The following is a 13,411-nucleotide window of genomic DNA, read 5'->3' on the forward strand; positions in this document are numbered from 1 at the left end:
AGGTCTATAGGTTACCCTAAGCCCAACGAATGTCTGGGTAGAGGTCTACAATATGTCAGCTATGCACAGGCCTGAGAGCAATGAGAGAAAGATGCTTGGTGTGCTAGAAAAACAGCAAGAAAAGCAGTGTGACTAAAGCCCAGATATTGCTGGGAAGAATAGAAAAGAGGTCAAATGGGAAGCTAATAGAGTGATCCAGAGCAGATAAGGTCGTGGTTGACTCTAGATTGGTAACTGTATAAGTAGAGGAAGATAGAATTCAAATATACTTTGGAAGCATTGTTGACAAGATGCCGAAGATTCCATACAGGATATGAATAAAAGAATCGAGATGGTTTTAGGGTTATTTTTTGAGCAAACAGAAGATAAACTCAAGTAATGCATCCATTTACTGATATGCAATCAGTACTTACTCTGAAGATTGGATTACTATAAAAATGTGTAAGGGTGGATGGCCAGTAATGTAAAAGTGATAACAGTAACAAAAACAACGATGCCTAATGTCTGCACTTATAAAGGATTCATTTAATTGTTTCATTTGATTACCGCCACAATCCTGTAAGGCTATTTACTTTCTAAATTTTACAGATAAAATTATTATTATTATTATTTATTATTATTATTATTTACAGATTTTATGTATTTATTCATGAGAAACACAGAGAGAGAGAGAGAGATTGAGAGAGAGAGAGAGAGGGGGGGGGGGAGAGAGAGAGGCAGAAACACAGGCAGTGGGAGAAACAGGCTCCATGCAGGGAGCCCGACGTGGGACTTGATCCTGGGACTCCGGGATCATGCCCTGAGCTGAAGGCAGATGCTCAACCACTGGGCCGCCCAGACGTCCCACAGATAAAATGATTGAAAAGATGTATTGCTTAAGTTTCTTACCTAAGACCCCAAAGGTAGAGAGACTTAAGAAAGGAGTGGAAAAAAGGAAGACCTAGAACAGAGTCTTGTCTCAGAATTTCCTCCTAATGCCAATTTCAGCAGTTATTTAACTTGAGTCTAGTGCTTCTGATCTCAAGTACTACTCTTTCTACTATGCCACAACCTCATTCCCATGCATGAGGAGTTGATCTCATGGTCTTTCAGTTCTAAATGTCTGTGGTTTGTATTCTGTACCTTGGATCCAAAAGGTAACAATAAAAACCCATCTATAGAAGTTGCAGAAATGGACTACCCTTCCTATCTGTAGTGAGGAAGTTTCTGCCTTCACCTTAACCTTAGGAGCCCAAGCATTCTATTAACTCATTCATGTTATTATAGAACATTATAGGTTCTATAAGTAACCTTTAAAAACATATTTTTTGAGATTTGATTCTTAAAAATATTAGAGTCTTCAGGGACTAGGTAGGTCAAGCAGTACCAGCCACTGTCCATAGTTCCGTGATGTAGTGTCACTGTCTTCAAATGAGCCTCAATAGATATAATAACAGGTGGCTGTGTTCCCTTAAATTTCATGAAGATTGTTTTTTTTTTTTTTAAGATTTTATTTGGGATCCCTGGGTGGCGCAGTGGTTTGGCGCCTGCCTTTGGCCCGGGGCGCGATCCTGGAGACCCAGGATCGAATCCCACGTCGGGCTCCTGGTGCATGGAGCCTGCTTCTCCCTCTGCCTGTGTCTCTGCCTCTATCTCTCTCTCTCTGTGTGACTATCATAAATAAATAATTAAAAAAAAGATTTTATTTATTTATTCATGAGAGACACGAGAGAGAGAGAGAGAGAGAGAGAGAGAGAGAGAGAGAGAGAGTCAGAGACACAGGCAGAGGAAGAAGCAGGCTCCCTGCAGGAAGTCTGATGTGGGACTCGATCCCAGGACTCCAGGATCACGACCTGAGCTGAAGGCAGACGCGTAACCACTGAGCCACCCAGGAGTCCCTGAAGATTGTTTTTTTTTTTTTTTTTTAAATGAAGCATCAGTTTTGTAGTGTAGGAAACTGGGTGTGTACCTTCCAAAAGGCATCAGAGTATTGTAATTCTTCTTACCAGGTCTTTAATCTCTGAGTAATTGATGCTGTATTTAAATACTCATTGTATATGACAACTAATAAGAGAAGGAGACTAACCACTGGCAAAATCTGATTATTTAAATAATGGCTAAAGTAGCAATTTGTAATGGTATTAAGTGTATTAAAGAAGTCTTAAAGGACAAGTTTTGACTGAACACAGACTAAATGGAAGGCAACTTTATTTCTGCTCATCTTTATGTTTTCAGAAATGATAGATTATATAATATTTTAGGAGTTCCTTCTATTATTGATTTGTGAGAGTTCTTTCCATATTCTGGATATAATCCATTTATACTTTCCAGGGTGCTAATCTTGTACGAATTCTTGAAAATTTTTTTAAGATTTTATTTATTTATTCATGAGAGACACAGAGAGAGGCAGAGACATAGGCAAAGGGAGAAGCAGGCTTCCTGCGGGGAGCCTGATATGGCACTTGATCCTGGGACTCGATCCTGGGACTCCAGGATCATACCCTGAGCTGATGGCAGATACTCAACCACTGAGCCATGCAGGCATCCCATAAATTCTTGAAATTTTGATCTCTACGTATGTTATGCTTTTTGATGCAATTCTGAATGCATTTTAATAATTTGTTGGCCACTGCTCTGTATATAGACATACATTTGACTTTTTGGTATATTTACCTGGTAATCTGTGGTATTGATAAATTTGCTTTTTTGTTAGCTTTTTGGTATATTTCTAAGGATTTTCTCCACACAATGGTCCTTTCATCTGTGAATAAAGGCCGTTGTAATTCTATCTTTCAATCTGTATGCCTTTTATTTCTTAATTTTTGCCTTGTTATGCTGGCTAGGACCTATGAAATAGCTAAATAGAAGTAGTGCAAACAGATGCTTTGCTTATTCTCAATCTTATACGGGAAAACACTCCATATCTTCCCTGTTAAGTATGATACTAACTTAAGATTTGGTTTTTGTAGATCCTCTTTATATAATTGATGAAGCTTGCTTTTATTATTCTTTGCTCAGGTATTTTATAATGGGTAGAAGAGTTTTAAAAATACTTTTCCTTCATCCGTCGAGCTGGTCATCTGATATCTTTGAGGGGTTTTACTCCCTATTATTTGGCAAGTTACAGTAATTGAATTTTGAATACTTAACAAACTTTGCACTCCTGGAAAACTTGAATTTAATTGTGATATATTATTCTTTTAAATTATTGCTGCATTTTATAATTTTAAATATTTAATTAACATTTTCAACTATGTTCATAAGATATTAATCTTAGATTTTCTTGTTTGTAATATGCTTGTCAGATTTGGTTATCCAAATTTTGGTGGACTTTTAAAATTAGTTCAAAAGTGTTCTTCAGTACTCTATTTTCTGAAGTAATTTATCTAGAATTGGTGTTAATCTTCCTTGGGTGTTTGGTAGAGAAACCAATGAAACTCCCTGGGACCAAAGTTTTCTTTGGGGAGGAGGTTCATTTAAAAATTCAATTTAGGGATCCCTGGGTGGCATAGCGGTTTGGCGCCTGCCTTTGGCCCAGGGCGCGATCCTGGAGACTCGGGATCGAATCCCACGTCGGACTCCCGGTGCATGGAGCCTGCTTCTCCCTCTGCCTGTGTCTCTGCCTCTCTCTCTCTCTCTGTATGACTATCATAAATAAATAAAAATTAAAAAAAAAATAAAAATTCAATTTAAAAAATTCAATTAAAAATTTCAATAAAAAATAAGACTATTTATATTTCCTATTTCTTATTGTGCAATTTGATAAGTTGCATTTTTCTAAGAATTTATCTTTTTCATCTAAGTTGTCAAATGTATTAGCAAAAGTTTCTTATACAATTCTCTTATCTTTTAATAACTATAGGATCTGTGGTGATGTCTATTGTTTCATTGCCAATCAAAGAAATATGTGGCTTCTCTTTGGTTTTTAATGTGTTATTTATTAGGATTTTAAAAATTGTATTAATATTTTCAAAAAAGTAACTTTGACCTTTCAAATTTTTCTTTATTATTTTTTTTTACTTTCCATTTTATCAATTTCTGCTGCTTTAAAAATCATATTTCTCAGGGCATCTGGGTGTCTCGGTGGTTGTGTGTCTGCTTTTGGCTCAGGTCATGATCATGGTGTCCTGGGATTGAGTCCTGCATCAATCTCCTTGCAGGGATCCTGCTTCTCCTTCTGCCTATGTCTCTGCCTCTCTCTGTGTGTCTCTCATGAATTAAATAAATAAAATATTTAAAAAAAATCATATTTTCACTATTCTTTAGTTTGTATAATACTTTTGATGTGATTCAGTGGACTTTTCTTCTATAGTGTTCAATTTACTGTAAGCTCGTCCAGTGAATTATTCATTACTGACATTCTGTATTTTCTCACTAGATTGTTTTTTATGCAATCTTCTAATCTTTCCAACTACATCACGACTAAATCTAGAATATATTGCATGCCTTGTCCAAAAGAGCTAATAGATAGCTCACATTTATTTAAGCCAGAGGTAGAAATTCTGCTTAATCTCATCAATGTATATTAAATATCAAACAAACTGTAGCTCTTTTCTAATATTATATCTTATACTCAGCTAAGGAAAAAGGTTGGTGGAATAACATTTTACCATATTCATGTATTTTTAGTGTTGAATATACACCAAAATATATTCTAAGTGAAAAGCTGAATCAATTTTTAAAAAAGAACACAAATGAAATCAAAGGATCATTCAAGGTGTTAAAATGTCTTTAGGCAGTATTTTTTTTTTTTTTACAAACATCTGTTTCCAATATGAGATAGTTTAAGAAATCACTCACATGAGAACTAAGAACATTTTTAAAGCTTTTTGTAAAAAACTCGTATATGACCTAAACACATACAGTAAACACTACAAACCAATCAGACTTCAACATAAAGGGTGAGTATTCTCCGAGGAGGAGATGATTGCTTTTAGCACAGGGTATAAAGGAATAATGAAATAGAAATCTATTCAGCCTGTACTTAGTGAGTGTATCTCAAACTTTAATCCATTTGAGAGCCATTTGGAGAATTAATCATGTACATTTCTGGGCATGACCGAGTGGTTCTAGAGTGGCATCTAGGAATATTCACTTTTAACTAGACTTCCAGGTTATTGTATCTTCAACCACATGTCCTTAAGCCATTGAATTGGAGGCAATTAATACTAGATCTAATTTCATAGTTAGAAGAGTTCTATGAGACCAGCAGCACTATCTTGAATTTAAAATAGACCAAACTTATGTAAAGGCCATTAAAAGAGTGAGAAAGAGAGAAAAAAAGTTGTGAGCCCAAGTTTTTTTTGTCTGTAATGACCATGGTCTTTTAGTGAACCACATACCCTGCTTTCCAGCCAGGCGTACAACATGCATCTTCTTAGTTTACCAGAAGTCTGAGTCCTCAAACCAATGTAGACCTCTTACAAACTCTTATTTCTTCAAAATACAATACTAAGAGTCATTTAAGTTAAACTTGATAACTTCTTCTCCTGCAGTGGTCCCATCCTTTTCCATTATCAAGTGGAAATTTAGACCTTACCTCATAAATATGTCCTGATAAGTTACCATCCTTTCTGTCAAAAATACCTCACTGATATCCACTCATATGCCTTTTCAGTATGTTGTCCACATTGCAGCTAAGTGATCTTTTCAAAATGGAAATTTAATCATGCTTAAAATATTTCAGTGATTTTCTTGGGGGATAAAGAACACAGTTCTTAACATGACCAACATAGCCCTGAATAATTTGGTCTCTACTTGTTTCTCTAGCTTCTTCTGTATCAAGATTACTGGCTCTCTCTCTCTCTCTCTCTCTCTCTCTCTCTCTCTCTCTCTACTATAGATCCTTTGGATCTTTGTAGCTCTAAAATATGCCATATTCCTTTCCATCACAGGGTCTTTGCACATGCTGTTTCCACAAGCTGAAATTCTCTTCACTTCATCTTTATCTAATCTTTCATTTTGGGGGTCTGAACTTAGTTATCCTCTTGGAAAGCTTGTGATCTCCCTGAATAAATCAAATACCCAGTTGTAAGCTTACAAAGCACCCTGCATCTATTCTTACTAATGTCGTCGTTTTATATTTATATCTGCTATTGCGAGTCATATCTGTCTCCCAGTTAGGTTGTAGACTTTATAAAAGCAGACAAAACTTAATTTTGCTCTGCATTTTCAACATTTATCCCAGTGCCTAGAACACATGAAGCATTCAGATGTTTTATGAAAGATCACACAAATTAATTAATTAGCTTAACAGTGAGTTTCTTGGCAAGAAAGACAATGAAGTTAAAGAAATATGGCTTTGAACATGCTTATTTTAAAAAGAAATTAAAGATTGCCTAGAAAAGCAATATTATAAAACACTATTTTTATAGAAAATTGCAACCTAGTCAGAATAATAGAACAAAAATTGTAAAGTATAAAATATTTGTGCCAACAACATTTAGCATTAAAATATAATCTAATTTAAAATATATTTATAAGATGCTGAAGCTATCTCCAAGAATAAAATTCCTATTATTTCCTAGAAAATATCATAGTGACTCAGGGGAATTAGACGGAAACCAAACAAAATCATCTTTTTGTGATTCAATATTGGATGGATTATTGGAATCTGTGACCAAAATACATCTGTGGATACAAACACAAGCTCAGCCTTATTTTTTTCCTTGAGCCAGCCAAGCACTGCTTATAAATCACCCAGAAGCAGCAATAATGGGGTATGTCTTTTCTGAGGACCCACTGTTCATAATGAATTTTCCCTAGTTAGCCCTTAATATATCTATGAAGCAGATTTCTGAATTTTTCTATTTTAAAAATGAAGTAACTGTCATTTTAGTTATTTTGAAGTTGACACATAGTCCAAATAAAGTAAGTAAAGCACCACATACCAAAATACCTTCTGCAAAACATAAGCAACAGGTAAGATGTTAACTGCTGTTCTGTATTTGAAAAAAAAATTAAATTTTGATCCCTGATAAAATAAGTTTATTTATTTATTTATTTATTTATTTATTCATTTATTTATTTTTTTTATTTTATTTTTTTTTAATAAATTTTATTTATTTATGATAGGCACACAGTGAGAGAGAGAGAAGCAGAGACACAGGCAGAGGGAGAAGCAGGCTCCACGCACCAGGAGCCCGACGTGGGATTCGATCCTGGGTCTCCAGGATCGCGCCCCGGGCCAAAGGCAGGCGCCAAACCGCTGCGCCACCCAGGGATCCCTCATTTATTTATTTTAAAGATTTTATTTATTTATTCATGAGAGAGAGGGAAGAGAGAGAGAGAGAGAGAGAGAGAGAGAAGCAGGGTCCACGCAGGGAGCCTGACGTGGGACTCGATTCTGGGTCTCCAGGATCACATCCTGGGCTGAAAGCAGCGCTAAACCGCTGAGCCGTCCAGGCTGCCCCTAATCCCTGATAAAATAAGTTTAAAAAGGAAACTCAGTTTCTTTGTTGTGGGGCTTCCCAGAAATGTGTTTAATGTTTTAATATGCATTGTGATCCTCCAAAAAGAATTAAATAGAAACAGAATTTCCTATATTTACTTGGACTCCTAAAATATTAATGTAGTTCAAGAAATATTTCAAGAAATTTTCATGGTTTGTGGAGCACAGTTTGGGAAATTGTGATATTATAATGCATGTGGTTTAAAACCATGTAAACACAGTGTCAGTATTTCCTCTGACCTCAAGTCTCACCTCCTTTTGGCATGTTTGGGAAAGGCGTTGGACGAGAGGGGGATTGTTTAAATAGAGTTTTAAAGTTGATGGTGGATATATTGAGTTCCATAATTTTATAAATAATTTTATGACTTAATTTCCTTTTCTGAAGCCCAGGGAGATTAAAAAGACCTTGACCTCATTGACTAGTAACCAATGGGCACGAAGTTTTATTTTATTTTTTAAAAGACTTTATTTATTTGAGAGAAGGAGAGAGAGAGAAGCAGAGGGAGAAGCAGACTCCCTGCTGAGGGAGAAGCCCAGCCTAGGCTTGATCAGGCCCCTTGGGATCATGACCTGAGCCAGAGGCAGATGCTTAACCTGTTATGCCACTCAGGCAGCCCTGGGGATAAAATTTTAGTTAAGCAAGATGAATAAGTTCTGGAGACGCACTGTCTAATATTGTTCCCGTAGTCAACAATACTGTATAGTATACTTAAAAATGTTAGGAGCGTAGACTCATATTGTGTTCCTACTGTGATAAAATAAAATAAAATAAAATAAAATAAAATAAAATAAAATGTGAGCTCAAGGTGCATGTAATTTGGAATCAAAACAAGATTTATCTTCAAATACTAAGTTTATATCTATTCATGGCACTGCCTTTCACTGGGAGACAATTACACATAATGGTTAAGAACATGAGCTTTGGGTTGTGATTGCTCAGAAATAGGTATATCAACACCAACAAAATGTGTAACTTGTGATTTACATAAACTATCTTAAAATTCATTTTTTCCCTCTATACAAAGAGACAAAAGATAGGATTGCCATGAGAATTAAATAAAATAACAAACATAAAAAGGTACAGTGAATGTCCCCAAATAGCCAGTACTACTTGTGGTTGGAGAAATTGTCTTATAAAGATAGTTTTTATATGTAAACCAAATATGGAGAATTGAGATATTTATTTCAATAAGTCAACAAATATTTAGGAAAAAAAAACATGTTAAAGCATTTTATTTGCAGATTACTTTGATCATTGTCTTTCATTATTTGTTATTAGAGTTTTTTAAGCTTGGTTAAAGAAGCTTACGACCAGATAGATTTTAGGAAGTCCATGACTACTGAATCATAAGCAAATTTTTATATGTATGTATGTATAGACATTGTTCCTTTGAGAGAAGTTTGAAGACTGTTTCCGGATTCTTCACATCTGAAATTTATTAGTCTCTAACTTATATTCCATCCACATTATTTGTTTTGATACAGATTACATGGCAAGGTCTTTTTGTCCTATGTAAACGAAATCATTTCACAGAGATTTTCAAGGGTGTCAAAATTCCCTGGTCTCTTTCTAGAGCTGTATAAACTTTCAAGTACCACCTTTTGGTAGTTATTGGCTATACAGAAAAACTTAGACGGTATTTTGCAAGTACTTAAATGTCAGGTTGATGATCAAAGAGCCTACCTGCACATGAACACACCCCTGTGCACAAAAGAGTGATTCCAAAATGCCACCGTCTACTTGATTTTTGGTGAAAAAATACTAAAACTATGGATTGAAATGTGTAAATATAAGAAAGAATTTAAGAGGAATAGTTTTTATTAACTAGTTAGCAATAGAGTAAGATTATTTACTCTTATGTCCATCCTTAAAGTGCATTAGCAAAGTAAATTAAGTAATAGAGTGTGATATTCATTTTGAACTCTGCTTTATGCCAGATGTTAATTGTTGTTGCTCAGAAATATCTTACACCGTACCTTGTACCTCACATTAAGACTCTCAGAAACAGTATTTAATAGACTTGTTGACCAGCAGTGCTCCATTAGGTTAGCCAATGAGAGGCATCCAATTGAGATCTGGATAGTGGAAGAGAAATAAGCCGTTAACTTTATGATAACAGCTATCAGTAATCAATTGGTCCATGACAGAAGGTGAATGTGGGGTTCGTTTTCTGGCTCCCTGATTCCTTCTAAGAATCTGTTACTCTGCTGCTATAAGGAAACTGAGGCCATTGGTGGTCACCTTTCACACTATACTTGGACTTCCGGAATTCCTGAAAGTGCTCTCACCATCACTGCTCAGGAATCTAATACCATATACTGAATTACATTTTCTAAAGATATCTAGAATGGCTTTTATTTTCCAGAACAAATTTTGATTATTATAGCTAGCATAATAAAAGTAGAAACTGAAGTGAGAATGAGAGTGAGCATAGCACTAAACTGGAAGCCTTAGAAACCTGGGATCTTGTGTTAATTTTGCTGTTAACTTGCTGAGTGACTCATGATTTTACCTTCCAGGGCTCTGTTTATTCATCTATAGTTTCAGATGATTTCAGGGGTGAATTTTTCCAAACATTTAAGGAAAAGATAACGTTAATCTTCTACACTTGTAGCAGATAATTTAGAGAAAAAAAAAAGGAACACTTCTTTTGAATCTTAAAAGAACATTGCAAGAGATGAAAATTCCAAGCTAATTTCTCTCTCATGAATATAGGCAAAAAAAACCTTTAAAAATCTTAGAAAAATCAAATTTAGTCATATACAAATGGCTAGCACATCACAACAAAATCAGGCTCATTGTATGAAAGTTATAGTGATTTACTATTTGAAAATAAGTCAAGGTAATTTATTGTATTACAGAATGCAAGAGAAAAGAAACTTTTTTTTAAGTTTCATATATTTATTTTAGAGAGAGAGAGAGAGAGAGAGAAGGAAAGCATGGTGGTGGGGGGAGAGGAAGGGCAAAGGAAGAGAGAGAGAGAGAGAAACCCAAGCAGACTCTGCACTGAACAGGGTGCCTGACTCCAGGCTCAATCTCATGACCCTGAGATCATGACCTGAGCTGAAACTAATTGTTGGATGCTAAACTGACTAAGCCACCCAAGGGCCCCTAATTATATCCATCTCAGTGAATGTAAAACAATGACAGGAGTTATAATCCACTATGATTAGAAAGTAACTTCCTTAGTCTGTTAAATGACAAGTTAAAAAAAAATCCAATAGATATTTTCTAGCTAAGTTTTAATGATTTCTTACTGAGCTTGTGAGAAAGACAAGAATTATTATCATGTCTAGCATACAACATTGTCTTAGGAAGGCAGAGCCAAAGGCCACAGCACCTGGCATAGCTCTTATATATATATAGTCAGTTCTCAACTAATACTGAAGAAATGCTCAGTATTGCTATTTATATCAGAGAGGAAGTAAAGAATGAGAAATAACTGCTTTAATTTAGCTGTTGGAGGAAGTATATTAAGGCTGTAGATGAGAAAATAGTTTTTCTCAATCACTTTATTAAAAATATAACATCTTTATAATATAAATTTAATTTTAGGTTAAAATGCTTTTAATTTTACAGTTTTAAATAAAAATTCTAAAAATGTTTTTTAAAAGATTGCTGTAAGTCACATGAATGAAGGAAAAATGAAAATCTGTACAGTAATATACAGACCATAGTCTGGGAGAAAAGCCACTTGTGGAACATGATCACTTAGCTGACACTGTCATTCAGCTAATACTATCACTCCAAAGTAGGAGACCAAGATGGCTTGGGGGTGGGAATTTTAGGCTGTTTGGGGGATGTGATTTAACAGAGCAGGACAAAGTTCAGAGGAGAGGTAGGTAAAGGTAGCCTCAATATTGGAATTTTGTAATACCTTTGCTTTAAAGAAGTGTGCGTTTCAGGGATCCCTAGGTGGTGCAGCGGTTTGGCGCCTGCCTTTGGCCCAGGGCACGATCCTGGAGACCCGGGATCGAATCCCACGTCGGGCTCCCGGTGCATGGAGCCTGCTTCTCCCTCTGCCTGTGTCTCTGCCTCTCTCTCTCTCTCTCTCTGTGTGACTATCATAAATAAATTAAAAAAAAAAAAAAGAAGTGTGCATTTCAGATGACCTGTCTCCAACCAAAGATAATATAGTAAAAGCCTTAATAGTGACACTGTTTATAAACACTAAAAATTTTGAAGATTGAAATAGATAAACCTTTGGTTTAAAAAAGCATGTATAGGGGCGCCTAGATGACTCAATCGGTTAAGCATCTGCCTTTGGCTCAAGTCATGATCTCAGGGTCCTGGAATCGAGCCCCACATTGGGCTCTTTGCTCAGCAGAGGCCTGCTTCCCCCTCTCCGGCTCCCCCTGTTTGTGCTCTCAGTCTCTCTGTGTGTCAAATAAATAAATAAAATATTTAAAAAATAAAACAAAAAGCATTGTATATTTGAAAAATGTAGAAACAAACTATAAAATGGAAAATTCACTTATAAATCTATTCTCTCTAATAACTATTATTACCATCATTTCCTTGTGGTATTTTTCAAATATAGTCAGGATTACTGTGTGTTAGTATAAGTGCATAAAAAAAGGAAATGAGTTTGGATGTGACTTCTTCCTTTTACTATGAGTTCACAAAGTGAAGAAAGAGGTACTCACTGGTGTAAACCAGGAAGAATCCATAGGATCAGACATCAAGGTGAAGACAATATAAGTGCAGTGAAGTAGCGTGCACCTCTTGAATGGAAAGTCAATATTATTTTCCGATGAGATTGAATATGCTTTTATTTCAGGTTCTTTCTATGTTTCAATATTCAGCTCAAATATAACTTCCTTTCGAAAGCTCCATACCTTTCTTCTTCTCCCAGGTTAAATTCCCCTTCCTCTGCACCTTCATGGTATCCTAAACAGTCTCCTATCATAAATTCCATGCTACTTCATTGTACTTTCTCATTCTTTCTGTATCAGCTTAAATGCCATTCCTCAGGGAAAATGGTCAGACACCTGTGATGCAGTTAAATCTTCAGTGTACACTCCTATAGCCCCCTAGATTTTGCTTCATAGCAGTTATAATGGTGTATTTATGTACATAATTATCTATTTTATATCCTTTCCCAACCCACCTATAAATTATAAGGGAAGGAACTATGTCACTACTTTTGATGTTTTTGTTCCTTTGAACCAATGCCTATCATATAACACACATTCAGAAAATATTTGAAAAAGAGAAGAGGGAGAGAAGGAAGGAAGGGAGGGAGGAAGAAAGGAAGGGAGACTCTAAATGGAGTTTGCCACCGAAGAAGATAGGTTGTGTGATCTGGTGGCTGAGGGGGGTGCAGAGCAAGGAGGACACATTCTTGTAAACGGTCTCTAGTTGAAAAAAACACGCCAGTAGATAACAAAAATAAGTAGTGAGCTTATCAAAGGTATGGAATAATCCTGCATTCCTCTCCCATTCAAAAAAAAAAAATGCACTGTAGCTGCCTCTTGAAGTCATTTACAGTGCACCCATTCCATACATCCATTCTCTGCTGACTTCACAGTTTTGCACACCCCCTCAACATCTGCATCCGTCTTTGTGCAAAATGCTTGTTGTTTTCTTTCAGAATAGGTCATTCATGTTTACAAGAGTGGACCATGCTTTTTATTTTTTATTTTTTTTCTTTAATTTTAATGTCTGGGATCTAATCTGCTTACTTGCACATCACTGAGGCTGGGTTGTGGGCAGACTGGGCTGAACAATAGCTACTGGGATTTCTAAGCCCCACACACAAAAAGCCAAGGTAGTCTGGAGAAGGAAGAAGTATGGATTTCATTTACCTAAGAGGGAAACAACACCAATATTAGCGTTTCTTTTTGCTTATAAAAGGGAGGATATAAAGGTGGTGAAAAATAGTTTTGCCAGTCTATCTTCAAATGGGTCATTGGGAGGCTGGTAGGAATTTTCAAACATAATATAACAAAATCAAGAAACAAAAACGTTCCTTTTCATCT

Source organism: Vulpes vulpes, chromosome 13 (assembly GCF_048418805.1).
Source record: "Vulpes vulpes isolate BD-2025 chromosome 13, VulVul3, whole genome shotgun sequence".
Lineage (NCBI taxonomy): Eukaryota > Metazoa > Chordata > Mammalia > Carnivora > Canidae > Vulpes > Vulpes vulpes.